This window comes from Equus asinus, chromosome 12 (assembly GCF_041296235.1).
Source record: "Equus asinus isolate D_3611 breed Donkey chromosome 12, EquAss-T2T_v2, whole genome shotgun sequence".
NCBI classification, from domain to species: domain Eukaryota; kingdom Metazoa; phylum Chordata; class Mammalia; order Perissodactyla; family Equidae; genus Equus; species Equus asinus.
Genome location: NC_091801.1, coordinates 50,503,657 through 50,519,156, shown reverse-complemented (window position 1 = coordinate 50,519,156; position 15,500 = coordinate 50,503,657). Strand labels below are relative to the sequence as shown.

At 45.8% G+C, this 15,500-nt stretch overlaps 2 long non-coding RNA genes across 2 annotated transcripts; one reads left to right on the top strand and one right to left on the bottom strand.

Annotated features, from left to right (window-relative positions):
• Positions 1-7,599: 7,599 nt before the first annotated feature.
• LOC139039918 (uncharacterized) lies at positions 7,600-12,565 on the bottom strand. The gene is made up of 3 exons (XR_011493294.1): positions 12,374-12,565; positions 10,418-10,886; positions 7,600-10,310 (listed from the first exon to the last, which is right to left on the bottom strand). It is a non-coding gene; the product is annotated as an uncharacterized lncRNA (long non-coding RNA).
• Positions 12,566-13,233: 668 nt separating this feature from the next.
• LOC123275703 (uncharacterized) lies at positions 13,234-15,229 on the top strand. Its single transcript, XR_006511736.2, has 3 exons — positions 13,234-13,340; positions 13,853-14,369; positions 14,868-15,229. It is a non-coding gene; the product is annotated as an uncharacterized lncRNA (long non-coding RNA).
• The last annotated feature ends 271 nt before the right edge of the window (positions 15,230-15,500 follow it).

Below are 15,500 nucleotides of genomic sequence, written 5' to 3'. Positions count from 1 at the left end.
CCGGGTTCAGAGCTGCATTATGGCCAAAAGGTGGAAACAACCCAAATGTCTCTGTGAAATGGATTCACAAGGATGAATGGGATAAATAAAACCTGGCATATCCATACAATGGAATGTTAATCAGCCTTAAAAAGAGAGGGAATTTTGACACAGGCTACATCATGGATAAACCTTGAAAACACTGTTAAGTGAAATAAGCCAGTCACAAAAGGACAAATACCGTATGATTCCACTTACCTGAGGTCCCTAGAGTAGTCAGATTTATAGATAGGGGAAGTGGAACGGTGGTTTCCAGGGACTCCGGCAGGAAGGTTGGGGAGCTAGCTACTGATTAATGCGGACAGTTTCAGTTTGAGAAAATGAAAAGTTCCGGAGACGGATAGTGGTGATGGTTGCACAACAACGTGAATGTATTAATGCCACCGAATTATACACTCAAAAGTGGTGAAGACGGTAAATTTTATGTATATTTTACCGTCCTCCTCTCCAGAAAAGCAAACCCGGTAACTTGGGCAGCGCGGAGAGCACCCTTCCCTCGGGTCAGCCCCAGCCAGCTTGTCTCAGAGTAATAATGTGTGAGGTTTGTGTGTCCACACTCAGCCGGATGCGGCCCGGAGAACGGGGCATTGTTCCGGGGGGGAGGAGAAGGTGCAGAAGTGAGAACCCGCTTCAGGTACTTCCCCGTCAGCCTGGAGACGATGACAAGTTGCACCCTCCATTCACAGAAAGCAGAAAAAGAGGGCGCGAGCTTAACTCTTGGCGGGAAGATTTACATCTTTCTCCCTAGCAGTGTACTTTCCTCTTTGACGCTGAACGATCGTGGCTCTCCCGCAGGAAGAACGGGCGGGCTCCCGGCGGCGCACCGCGGGCCCGGTAGGGGGCAGGCGGCCGCGCCTCCCGGGAGACCTGGGCGCCCCCGGCCGGCTGTCCGGCCCTGTGCCCAGCCGCCCCCTCCTTCCGGACGGCGCAGGGAGCGGGGACAGTCTTCCCTCGCTCTTCCACCCACCGCGGTCACAGGAAGGACCGAGCCTTGAACCCCACGTGGTGGGCGGGGAGGGCGCTTATTCGGATAGGTTTTAAAGCAACAGGCACCATTTCTTGACTCGTTGCTGACCCGTCAGGAAGGGCTTTGCTACGGCGAGTTTTGTGAACTTTAATAAACCTTTGATGCAGCGATGACTTCCAGAGCTAACCCAGCCTGGCTATTTTTAGGAGAACTTCTGACCTAGGTCTAGATAAAAAAAAAAAAAAAAAAAAAAAAAAAAGGGTGCCTAACAGTCCCCAGCTGGCTGGGCCCGGAGATAGTGAATGCTCCTGTCACCTTCCCATGCCCGGTTGTTTTGCCTGGAATGCTCCTGAGTGCCGGAAACCCAGGGCCCAGCTCGGGCTGTCAGAGCTTCTCCTGAGTGTCCCAGCGCCTGCCTGCACCGGCTGGGCTGGGCTGGCCTGGGCTGGGCTGATGAGCTCTTTCAGCTTGATCCCTCACTGTTCCCAATCTTCCCAGCTCCTGAAACCCGAAGTATGTGGAAATTAGAGATTTCAATTATTGAAAATAAGCATTATGGACGGCATCTCAATCTTATTTCAAAGGAATCAAAACTGATATGCCATGTATGATCAGATATATGATGAGGGTTAGTATTGGATAGTGTGAAAATCAGTCTTGCTGAGTTCAAATCCCAGTGTTGTCACTTACTGTGCGACCTCGAGCAAGTTATTTGACTTCTTTAGCCTCATTCCCCATATATGTAAAATGGGAACGATAGGTACCTCACTGAGATACTGTGAGGATTAAATGATATATTACCTATAACGTGCTCAGCAGAGTATCTGGAATACAAAGTTACTGTAATTGTTATTAACATTCAAGCAGAAGAACATATTTATTTATACATAACTTTGATTCTTGATCTTCTTCTAAGACGTTTTCATGCCAGATCTGTATCTTTTCAATAATCAATATGCAGTAAAAAGCAGAGAAAAACATGGCAGTATCAGAATGCAGAACACTGAGAAGTACTTTATCACAGCTCTCCAAACACCTGGATGCCTAGCACACTCGAGTGTTGTTTTGCCACCTGGAGGCCTTGAGCATTTCTGGGCAGACTATATGTCCCTGATTTTGAGGGAATCTTAGAGGGAGAAAGTACGTCTGAGATGTACGTGATTTTTCACTCCAAACAAGCAGTAACTGAAAGCACATGCTCAGTACTGAATTGCATGTCTGGGGAGGCAGCCAGAAGCAGAAAACTTGAAGTGTGAACCTTGCCCTCCAAAGAATGCAGATCTAATATAAGGCTCCCACCACCATGCCATTTCTGGTAGCCCAGATTGGCATTCTCCATGTTCTTCAACCTTTTTTAGAAGAGTCATCTTCAAGGGCAAGAGAGAAGTTTACTGGCAAACTAACCTGGGAATGAATCCAAGTCATGTCATGGGGAACTCGAGCTCTTCTTTGCCGGGGCCTGGAACTGGCGTAAGGGGATGCGGGGACCTTTGTCATACTGTGGTGAAAAGTTGGCTATATACAAAAGCCAAGGTTTACTATCTTGGTGTGAGATGCTCACATCATATAGAGCTGTACAGAGAAGACCATTTCCATTTATGGGATCAAATCATTTCACCAATTGTCTTTTCCTCTGAAACCGTGCACAACAGCATTAGTTAAAGCTGTCGCTTGGTGACATGCCCACGGGTCTACGTGGGTACTACCGACTTTATAGGACTTCTTTTTCTTCTTCTTTCTCTTCATCTCCTTATTTAAGTGGAAACCAGAAGCGTCACCTTGAAAACATTCCCAAGCACTCACACCTCATACCATTCTTCACAAATGAGCCATGTAATTTGTGTGACCAATCATAGTAATTAAATAGAAGGGGATTTTGGACTTCATTTTGATGTTTCTGATGTTTGGAAAGCCCACTAAATATCAAACGAGACAGCCTGATTCATGTCCAACATCACACCTTACAGACTGTTGAGTATTACAGCTCCTAATTGAACGTAATTTTCAGTATGGTCTCCTAAAGCACCCCCAGCTTTCCCTTCTTGGGACTCAATTATTACTATATATCTAGATAATACTACTGACCCCTTCCTGCCAGGCCCTCCTAACACTCTAAATTGCCCTCCCGCTACCGAGAGTAATGATGAATTTGCATTGAACCATATACATCTAGCTCATGCTTGTATGACATGGCATTTATTTTACAAACTGGGAATGTAGCAGCCATTTGTCACGTTGCTTGCTCTGTATTCATTGGAATTTTTTTTTAAACATTTGATTTTCATTGGGGGACTACTTGTTCCCAACTCTGAGTGCATGTGGTTTGAGTGGGGGAATCCGTGACCCTACTCCCAACACCACCTCCTCTCAGATCCAGGGCCACCATGTAATCCATGTAGCTGTATAATCTACCCCCCAGTCACGGAGATGGTGCAGCAATGAGTGCGCCAGTGGCCCAATTAGACTTCGAGTAGGGATGTTTATGGAACACTTGAGAAGTGTTCCCTTTCCCTGGGGGTTCCCAAGAGACTGGAATGTGAACCTGGAATGGCTGGCGGCCGTTTTACCTCCGAGTGGGAGGAGCCTGTTTAAATGAAATTAACTCAGAGAAAGCAGAGCCAAAGGACAGAAACGGAAAGAGACCAAGTCCTGATGACAGCACTAGAATTTCTGGAGACCCAAAAATTTTCATTTGGACTTCTGGTTGTGTATACTAAAAATCAAACCTTTTTTTACTTAAGTCAGTTTGAGTTGTGTTTATTGAATAAATAAATGGATGAATGAGTGAACGAATCTGATCATATACCAACAAAAACCAAGAACACTTACTACAATCCCAGTGTCTAGGCCATGGCCTTCTAGAATGTTCTGCTATTGAATCACAGTGAGTCATTCCCATGTTGTTGCAGTCCCTGTTCGTTGCCCACCCATCTGCCACCCCTCCTGCCCTCTTCCCTCCCTGTTCTTTGTTAACAGGGCAGCCAGGTTCGAGCCCACAGGAATAACTCATGATTGATCTCCACAATGTCTCAATAGACTGCATATTACAGGACCTCTAGGATCACTGGTCCCTACTCATTAAATGACAGTAGCCATTTTTGACAACTAAAAATGTCCTCCCCCTCTCTCTTGCCCTTCCCTATGTTTTCAAACTCCCATTACTCCATTTTTCTAAATATTCATTTTCCCAAATCCTCTTGCAGCCAGAGGTGACCATATGACCTGGCTAATAAGAAGTAAGAGGAGTGAAGTTCTACTAATAAAAAATATTCATTCTTGTCCCCTATCTCTTTTTTTCTGCTTTAAATATAATAGTGTGAGGATGTGATGTCTATGATACAGCAGCCATATTTAGACCATGAGTGTATTAGTTTTCTAAGGCTGCTGTAACAAATTACTACAAACTTGGTGACTTAAAACAACAGAAATTTATTTTCTCACTATTCTGGAGACCAGAAGTCGGAAATCAAGGTGTCAGCAGGGTTGGTTCCTTCTAGAGCCTCTGAGGGAGAATCCACTCAATACTTCTTTCTTAGCTTCTGGTGGTTGCTGGCAATCTTTGCATTCCTTGGCTCAGAGACACATCACTCTAATCGCTGCCTCTGTCTTCACATCACCTTCTACTCTGTGTTTCTCCTCCCCTTTTCTTCTCTTATAAGGAAACTTGTCATTGGATATAGGGCCCATCCTAATCCAGGATGATCTTTATACTGAGCCTCTTAATCTCAAGTTCGTGTGCCTGATGTGTGATATGACAAACACTGAGACATTGGTCCTTGGAGATGGAGAAAGGTTTATTCGAATTGGCCAAAATGAGAAGGTGGGAGGATAGGCTCTCTCAAATCCACCTTAACAAGAGCAGAAAGCAGAGGGTTTTATGGAGCTAAGGGGCTTGGCAGGAGGAGCTTTGGAGAAACAAAGGGGTCACTCCTGATAAGCCCCTATGCAATCTGACTTCTGGGCGTCAACAGCAGCTGGGGCTGGCCATCTGGTAGTTGCAACTTCCCTGGAAGTCATTCTCTTACTTCTGTCAAACAAACTCCCAAATCCTTGAGACCTGAGTCACCCTTCAAGTTAAACAAGAAAACAGAGGGGGCAGGCCCCATGGCCGAGTGGTTAAGTTCACTCGCTCTGCTTCGGCAACCCAGGGTTTCATCAGTTCGAATCCTGGGTGCGGACATGGCATCACTCATCAAGCCATGCTGAGGAGGCATCCCACATGCCACAACCAGAAGGACCTACAACTAGAAATACACAACTATGTACTGGGGGGCTTTGGGGAGAAAAAGGAAAAATAAAATCTTAAAAAAAAAAAAAAAACAAGAAAACAGCAAATTGACAAGATTCATCTAGATCTGTGTTGGGATCAAGGTCAAAAGGCAATCATGTTCTTACTGAATATCTGCAGTGACCCTCAGGTACCTGGCTTCAATCTCATCTCTAGATTCTTCACTTAATTATATCTGCAAAGATTCTTCGTCTAAATAAGGTTGCATTCACAGGTTCTGGATGAACATATCTTTTGGGAGGCCACTATTTCACCCACTACAGTGAGGTAACAAGTCTAGGATGGAAACATGTGGAAAGTCAACGTGAGAATGCCAGAGAAGAATGTTAGAAAGATTCAGTGCTCTTGATGACATCAGTCACCCATTGATGGTTTTTGAGCCACTGATTCAAGGCCAGAATTTCTCACCTCTAAGGCTTATGTCAATTAATCAAGAAGTTTTGAAATGAGAACTAACAGCTCTTCCTCAGACACACATACAGCAGTCAGGCCTCCGATGCAAGATTTCCCCCTAGTTAATTAGCTGCTTTCACCTAACCATCAGTTTAGAGGAACCTGGCAAATTCAGCAATAAGACAGGGAAATCAAATGTAATTTAAATCATCACTTTTGGTGAATTAGGAAGGATGTAAGAAACAGGAAAAATCAGGGCAATGTGCCATTCAATGTTGACTTATTTTGACCAGAAATGCTTAATTTCAGAGATTCCTGGTAGAATTTTGTAGGAAAGGCAGCTAATGTGCTCTAGGAAGCTGTGTTAAGGGAAAACATGAAGCCGAACTGCAGCTCCAGAGCTCGCAGGCCTCTGCACAGAACCCTTCCCTGGGATAAGATACAGAGGAAGGCAGGGGAGAATCAAGTTCTTTTTGGAATCAGGCAGCTGGCGTTTTTTGTTTTGTGTCTTTTAAAATTACCTAAACGGGGCAAGCCCAGTGGCCTAGTGCTTGAGTTCAGCATGCTCCACTTCGGTGGCCAGGGTTCAGTTCCTGGCTGCAGATCTACAACGCTTGGCTGTCAGTGGCCTTGCTGTGGCAGCGGCTTACATACAAAAAGGGGAAATTGGCAACAGACATTAGCTCAGGGTGAATCTTGTTCAACAACAAAAAAATTACTTAAGTAGCATATATATTCCCTTTGTCTTTTTCATTTTTGAATTTAATTGCTTTATATATGCCTTAAAATATGTAAAATTTTCTCCAGATGCGTAAATGCAATTGTATGTGGTTCCTCTTTGTTTTTCTTTTCTGTTTATTATTGGTTCCCCCTTCCCTCTCTGGTCTTCCCTTTATGATGTGATCTCTACTCCCTACCCGCTCACTTGTAGCCCATGATTACAACCAAACGTGCATCCGTATTTTAATCTATAAGTGAGGCCATAGCCAGGACTGCCCATGGAAACTCCTAAGTGGGTATAAATGGTAAAGTCCTGAATCCTGCAAATGCAGGCACAGATAACGGGGAGTCACACAATTTGAGACTCAGGCACCAAAAAAGAGGAGCTCACTCACTGTGGACAAGCAAGTTTCAGCTCTCAGGCTCCAGACAGTGGGCCCTGGGACAGTTTGCAGAGCCGCAGAACTGCTGACTGAGGAGCGCCACCTGCTGGGGCCCTTACAGGGGTGGAAGGCAAAAGTCCAGGAGGCCTCTGTTTAGGGCGGCCTCCTCACCTGGCTGGGGCCCTCTATAGGAGGAAGAGAAGGCAGCCCCAAGAACTGCCCTCTCTCAGATGTATCCTTTGTCTGTGCTGTTCTCATATACTTTTTAGGCTGAATGGAGCTTGTGAGTAGGGCTGAACAGTATTCCAGGATTTCATCTTTGAACCCAGTTCAGTTCTTCTCAGATTCAGGCATAAGGTCTAAATATAGAGGAATATATTTTAAAATTAGTTTGTATATCAAAAGTTAAATTAGGAGCCACCCCTGGGGGCCTAGTGGGTAAGTTCAGCATGTTCTGCTTCGGCAGCCCAGGTTCAGTTCCCTGGCCTGGACCTACACCACTCTGTTAGCAGCCATGCTGTGCTGGCAGCCCACATACTAAAAATAGAGGAAGATTGGCATGGATGTTAGCTCAGGACAAATCTTCCTCAGGAAAAAGAAGTTAAATTATAAAATTATATGCATTCTTCTGTATCTTCCTTTTTCTTGAGAAATTCCCTCTAATTCAACTGGCATAGTGCTAACGCATTCCTCTGTAGCTGTTGTGTGATATTCTGTGGTGTGCATGCTCTGCCACCATTAGTGAGTGTCCACAGCATCTACAGTTTTTCTTTCTCTTTCTCTCCTTTTCTTTTTTATTTTTTTTTTTACTGTTATAAAAATTTCTGCAATAAACATTTTTGTAATATGCCCTGAGGCATGGGCACTTTTATGGGTATGGAATGGAATCCCAAGAACAAGATTAGTGCAGACATGGATGAACCTTGAAAACATTGTGCTAAGTAAAAGAGGGGAATCACAAAGGACCATAGTCTGTATGATTCTGGACGTATGAAATGTCCAGAACAGGCAAATCCAAAGAGACAGACAATAGGTTGTTGGTGGTAGCCTAGGGCTGGTGGGAGGAGTTGTAGGGAACTGGGAGTGATTACTAACGGATAGAGAGGAAAGTTCTAAAATTGATTGTGGTGATGGTTACGCAACTCTGAACATACTAACAGCCATTGGATTATATACCTTAAATGGGTGAATTGTATGGCATGTGAATTATATCTCAATAGAACTGTTATAAAAAGGAATGATGGGGCCGGCCTGGTGACAAGTGGTTAGGTTCATGCACTCTGCTTTGGTGACCTGGAGTTCACCGGTTCAGATCTCAGGCGTGGACTTACACGCTGCTTATCAAGCCATGCTGTGGCAGACGTCTCACATATAAAATAGAGGAAGATTGGCACAAATGTTAGCTCAGGGCCAATCTTCCTCAGCAAAAAGAGGAGGAGTTGCAGCAGATGTTAGCTCAGGTTAATCTTCCTCAAAAAAGAAAAGAAAAAAGAATGAGATTACTAGGTCAAAATGTATACGTATTTTTATTTTAATAGATGCCACTAGACTACTTTTCAAAGAGGCCATAGCTCTTCCCATTTCCCCGTATCCTCATTAGCAATAGGTCTTAAACTTTTTTCCAGTTTTTTTTTTTAATCTTCCTTTTCCTTTGCTTGCGGAAGATTAGCCCTGAGCTAACCTGCAAACCTGGGCTGCTGAAGCAGAGTGTACTGAATTTAACCACTAGGCCACGGGGTCAGCCCCCAACTTTTTCCCAGTTTTGCCAATCTGATGCATATAAAGTGATATCTCATTTTTGCTTCAATTTGTACCTCCTGGCTAGATTCTCATTATAAAAGTTTCAAAAATACTTCAGTATATAAAGTAATAAGTACGACCCCCTTTCACTTCTCATGTCTCCCTTAAAGTAACCATTCTCAACAGGTAAGTGGGTTTCTAGGCCCCTTTTAATGCTTGTATAAGCTAACACACATACACATATCAGTTTATAATTGATGGATAGAATCACGATATAATGTTCTATGACTTGTTTTTTACACATAACAATATGATTAGAGTTCTTTCCAAATTATTATATATAGCTCTAGCTCACTTGTGTTAACGGCTAACTGATATACCATGGTATGGATAGATTCTGATTTATTTAACCTTGATGGATATTAGATTATATCCAATGTTTTGTTATTTCAGACCACATCTCAAAGAACAACCTTGTCCATTATTGAGGTGAGACTCACATAATATAAAACTAACCATTTTTTTAAAGTGAGCAATTCATTTGCATTTAGTGCATTCACGATGTTGCATAACTACCTACTCTATCTGGTTCCAAAACGTTTTCATCACCCAAAAGGAAGCCCTGGACCCATTAAGCAGTCACTCCCCATTCTCCCCTTCTGTGAGCCCCTGGCAACCACGAATCTGTCCCTATGGATTTATCTATTCTGAATATTTCCTATAAATGGAATCATATAATATGTGACCTTCTGTGTCTGGCTTTTTTGACTTAGCGTGATATTTTCAAGATTTATTCCCCATTGTAGCATGTATTAGTACTTCATTCCTTTGTATAGCTCAGTAATATTCCATTGTATAATAAACCACAATTTGTTTATCCATTCATCTGTTAATGGGTTGTTCATGCATCTTTGAGCTCATAAACAACTAATGCATTGAAACCTTACTATGTGCCTGCCATTCTTCTGTTGCTTTAAAAGCATGAACTCATTTAATCCCACAGATGTCCTGTAAGGTAGACCCCTTATCCCACCTTATATCCCCAGACCCAACACCACTGAGCCACTGAATTCATCAACTCTCAGTTCTGCCTACCTCTCAACTTCTTATGTGTTATAATATAGGACTTATTGCTTAAACCACTTTGAGTGAGTTATTCTGTTACTTGGAGCTGAAAGCACCCTGTCTAATATATCTATATTCCCTACCTGCCTCCCACCCACCCCAACTAGTATCTAAATTCCCTGAGAGCAAAAACTGTGTCATTTGAATTTATCAGCTCTTGGCACAGTACCTGGCACGTAGAAGTTGCTCAACAAACAAGTGTTGAATGGTAAATGAATAAAGTGCTTTGAAACTGAAGCTAAGGAAACAGCTGATTTGGGTTTGCATATTGGCAAAGTCATCATCATCATCATCATCATCATCATCAGAGACGGATCCTGAAGAACAAGTTGGAGTCCATTCGATGGGAAATGGCACTTCAGGCAGAAGGAGTGGTCTAAGCCAGCCCTAGAGCTGTGAACAAGTGTGGCATGGTCCTGGCACCAGGGAGCAGGCTTTCATAAGCTGAAGAAATGGAAAAGGCAGGAGGTGAAGTTGGAAATGTTGGTTCAGATGCCTACAGAGTCTACAGGATTGCCATAAAGAATTTGAAACTTTTTCTTCCATGATTGGGAGTCATTGAAGAGTTCTGGGCAGGAAAATGGTGTATCTGGACCAGCAATTTAGAAGGATCCATACGGAAGCCATTTGGAGAAAGGATTGGAGGTTGGCAAGCCTGGAGGCGGAGAGAACAATTACAAGATATAGTTATCATGCCCTTTATGTTGCAATTAGCATTACCCAAACTCAAATAACAAAAAGTAGAATTACTAGCTCCCTTACCACAGGAAGGGCAGAGGTATTGCTGGGCTTCAGGAACACCTGGAACCTGGGTCTGGATCACTGCTGGGCCTCTCGGGCTCTGCAGCCAACTCTGATCCTCTCTGTGTGTTGGCTTCAGTCTCTCAGGCTGACTTACTCTACATGACACATGGTTGCTCTCTGGTCCTGGGCCTCAGATCTCACACTATCACTTGTACCAGAGAATGACACTCACCGCCTCTGTCCCGAGATCAAATGTCCCAGGGAAGTGCTCTCATTGGCCAAGCTTGGGTCAAGTATCCATCCCTGGTCCAATCAATAGTGGCCAAGATAACAAGATCTCAAGACAACGGCAGTTTCCCTTCAAGACACATGACCAGAGATGGAGAAGAGGAGCAGCTCCGTTCTGGGGTCAGAAGAACCGCTGTTTGTTACCATGACCTGTTGTTATAGTGCATCAAGATGTGAGGAGCGCCCAAACCAAGGAGCCCTGGGAGGGAGAAGAAAAGGTGATTTCAGGAGGTTTTTAGAATGCTCAGTTGCTGCCCTGTATTTTCCTGCACCGGGAGCCAGCTGTCTCATCAGTCACTGAGAGTCTGAGCTTCCTCTGCGCCTGCACCTCCGGGTCCTTTGTGGATCTCCGGAACCTGGATACTTGAAGACTGGAGACCTGTCCTGCAGCTTTGCAGCCACACTTCTTCCACTTGAGCCCAAGAAAGGGCACAAAGCTCTGAGAGGTAAAAAAAAGTGAGCCTCTTTTCCATGAATCGCTGCAAACTTGCCTAACTAAATGGGGACTCAAAATAGAATTTAAGTCAATTTAATAGTTTTAAGCTTTAGAAAAATAAAGTTATAGTTCCCATTCCTCTGGTTTTAGGGACTGAGATTTGGTCCTACATTTGTGACACCAGTACCTGGCACCTAATAGATTCTGATCAATTCTTTGCTGAGTGATTGAGAGAAAAGCTGGCCCAGATGGGTCTGCAAGGGACCTCAGGTCAAGGAGAACCTAAAGGAACCCGGGCGAGAGGGAGCCCAGAATACAAGCTCCACTTGTTTTAGCTTCTTTCCTTGGATGAGTTCTGATCCCACCCTCAGTTGAGCCACTTCCTGCTGGTATTTCACGGTGGTGATGGTAATGTGTATGTGTGTGCGAGTAGGGCTGTGTGGGAAAGGGTGGGATTGTGTTAAAGAAAGCACAGAATTCTTCAGGATTCCACCAGAGGGGACAATTCTGGAATCAAGGCACCCAAGGGAGTCTTGGGTTTTAGTGACCAACATTCAAACAGGTTTCTCCTTTTTCCTCCTGCATTCTTCCACCCCAGAGTCCCACGGCCTGGGGCACTTGGCTGCTCCTGTCTTAGACCTGCAGGTGTCATCTGCTGCCTGGAGGCATGCTCCAAATGGCAGAGACTTGAAGCTTGCCTGGAGCTGAAGAGGAGGCTCTGGCCCCGGCCAGGAAGAGAAGCCCAGTCTCCGCACTGTGGCTACCCCCAATGGCAATCTCCCAAAGAAAAACTTCAGCTGGAACTTTCCATCTGGCCTTGACTTTGGGTGGAAAGATGCTGGGGGAACAGAGATGATAGTGTCCCTCCTGGCTGACAGGAAGGCAAAGCAGTTGCCCTCAGCTCGCCTCATGCTGGCTGCTGGCTGAGGGGCTCTGGCAAGCTGGCTGGGGCTGGGGGTGAAGGGGCGCTCAGCCAGGCGAGCTAGCAGGGCCCGTGTCTCTGGCCGGTGTCTGTTAGCAGAAGCATCTGGCTGTGACCTCCGCAGTTCCACCCAAGGCCTGGGAAGCCGATGAAGGGGTGGGACCCACTGCCCTCTGTCAGCCCCACCAGGAAAGAGGAAGCCAGCGCCTTCCCCAAAGCTGGGCCAAGAGAGGTTCTCTGCCCAGAGAGGAAAGGCCCCAGGCAGCTTGCGGTGGAGCGGGGTCGTTTTAAAGCATGCACGTGTGCTGCCAGGAAAAGCTTACCCCACCTGGAAGATCAGAAGAGGCTCTGAGTGGGTCAGACCTTGGTTATTTTTAACCCTGAGTCGGGTTACAGACAGCATTTCTGCCACAGTCTCAACAGCTCTGGAAGGCAGGAGGCTGTGCTGGCAGGAGCTGGCGTGAGAGGGCACGGCAGCTGATTCTCGTCATGCTGACACAGGGAGAGCCACCAGCGCAGTGGGCCGGCCAATATGCAAACACCGGCGCTGTGGACTCCAGTAACCCGGCGGCAAGCTCCCTCCACAGAGGTGCCCTTTCCCCTCAGGAAGTTTCGCACTTTAATAAGAAAGGCTCATAGAGTTAATTCCTGCAACAGGAAGGAGCAGACACCACTAGACCTTGCAGTGTAGGGCAGGGGGGCACCCGAGGGACAAATCTCAGGTCCATCCCTCAAGGAGGAGGCATCTGGGCACATAGAGGCAGACTGGGGCAAGGACCAAAAGAGAGTTTATAAGCAAAGAGCTGAAAGCAGAGAATTAAGGTGTCTGGGGTGGTGGCGGGCAGGGTGGGTGCTGGGACTTGTGGCTGGGAGAGGGGAGGAGGTGGCATGACAGCTGGACCTTGGAGGGTGGGTAGGATTTGCCAGGCAGATGGGGAGTGAACAGGAAGAACCGCAGAAGGAACAGCCTGAGCCAAAAATAGGAGGGATCAGGGCACACTAGTGCATGGTGACACATTCCTGTACCCAGAGTTTATGACTCTGAGAGTCTGGGAGAAAATGCTGGAAGGGTAAATTGAAACTGCCCGTCAAGGAGTTCTGACTTCCAGCCATAGGCAAACAGAGTCAAAGAAGGGTTTTGTGATCAAAGAAGGGAATAACGTGATCTGAGTTATGCTTTTAAAATGTTTCTTGGCTAGCCATGGGGAAGGCTGGGCCGCAGGAGAGAGCCTGGATGCGCAGAGACAGGCAAGGGGCTGGCACAGCAGCTCCCACTGGGGGAAGGAAGAAACAGAGTAAGGGACAGGAGCCCTCATTGGGGGTTACTCAGTAGAGATGGGGGAATGGGGAGCCACAGGGCACAGAATAGGAGTTGAAGAGGATACAAAATTTGGGGCCTGAATGACCAGGAGTGTGGATGGTTCCTCTGGAGCACAGGGAAGGCAGAGGGAAGCTGGGGGAAGAGAGTGCAGGTTGGTCTGCGGGTGCGGAAGTCCAGTCACCGTGTCGAGGACAGAGCTGTTGCCAGGAGAGAAGGTGAGGTGCCCAGGGAGAGAAGACAGAGGAAGAAGACAGGGAAGCTGGGCAGAGGCTGCTGGTTGTTGCCAGGATCCAGTCTTCCCAGTTTGAGCTGGGCACACGGATGCCCAGCTTGAAATGATGCTTCCCAGCTTCCCTTGCACCTTGGTATGGACATACCACGAAGTTCTGCCCAAGGGGACGTGAGTGGAAGTGATGCAACTCCTATGTCAGGTCCTTTAAAAAGGAAGCTGCTTCCTTTCTCCCATTTCTTTCCCCTCTTCAACAGGCTGGGACACTGATGTGCTGGTGAACCAGCTTCGAACATGAAAATGAGGAGACCCCTCCTAGGAATGGTGGAAGAGCAGGACAGAAAGAGCCCGGGCTCCTGGCTGACGGGTGGACCGCAGACGCCTGCCTCCCCTGGGCTGCCTTTGTAGCTCCAGGCTAGCCAGTGAAGGAGCTTGTCTGAGCTGCTGCTGTTGGTGAATTTGAGGGGAGGGTGTCTTTTGTTACAGCAGCTAAGCCTGGATCCTAAGTACCACTATACTAATACTTCTGGTGAGAATCAAACCTGGGACGAGGCCAACACTTAGGGGATACAAGTGGGAAAAGTGGAGACAAAAACAAAAGAAGTGAACTCCCATAGAATCCAAGGAAGAGAATAAAGAAACAAGAGGGCAAACAGCATTAAATGTGCAGAAAGTCCACAAAAACAAGGATCATCGAGAGACTCTGATTTCGCCAGTATTTCAACAGATTGATAGGGCCCTAAATTAGGCACGGGACCTTACACCAGGATGGAGGTAGGAATACCATTGGTGCCATTTCTGTGCAGACTTTTTGTAAATGTGAGACTGACTTGGACATTTACAGAAGCGTTGGCCTTTTGATTAAAAAAACAGGGCGTGCATGCTTGTGCTCATAAAGTTATACGAGTGTGCACAGTGGTGCTTATCTGTATGAATCATGATTTTTCTGGTATAATATGCTACCAAAATGAAACTTTGAAGTATTTAAGTGTTCATAGTCATTAAAGTATGCTCACTTTTCTCGTCAATTGACTTGATAATAGTAAAAGATATATTTAGACTGAATTATGAGGTTGATGAACTGAACCGTACCAGTTAGGAATCTTTTGGTTGCAAAGTGAAAGATAACCCACTCCAAACTTTTTTAAGCAGAAAGATAATTCACTAGCTCACCAAACTGAAAAGGCCAGGAATAGATCCGGCTTCAGGCACTGCTTGTCAGAGGCTCCTATTTTGTCATGGGAACTCAATTTCTCTCTTTCTTTCCCTCAGTTCTATGATGACTCCCCTCTCAAAGAAGCTTTCTCCCTGTGGTCACCAGCTGGCTGCACTGCACCTCACATCCACCTGACTGCAAGTGCAGGGGAGAAGAACAAAAGTCTCTTTCTGAGAAGTCCTGACAATTGCATCTTGTTGGTTCTTATTTGGTTGCATGTCCACCCCTGAACCAATCGTACTAGTCAGAAGAAAGCAAAGCTGATTGGTTGTGTGCCTTGGGCAAGTCACTTAACCTCTCTGTGTCTCAGTTTTCTCATTTATAAAATGAGAATAATAGTAGTACTTACCTGATAGGGTTGTTAATTAAAGCTTAATTAATTATTAAGGCCTAAATAAATTAACATTTATGAAATACTTACAACAGTGCCTGGCTCAAAGTAAGCACCATCCGACTATTTATTGAACAGATATTGGGCAGGCCTGAGTCACAAGTCTCCCATTGTCATCCCCTTAGACCACAGTGACCATGTGTGGGAGGAACAGCAGGTGAGGACAAAGGGGAAACGGATCCCAGGTAGGCAAGAGACCCGTGTTCTCTGGAGGGCTGGAAAGGCAGGAGTGAAGGACTCATGGTCGAATGTGGTGGAAGGATAGACGGGGAGGAGGAGAGGAGCTTGTGATCAGAAG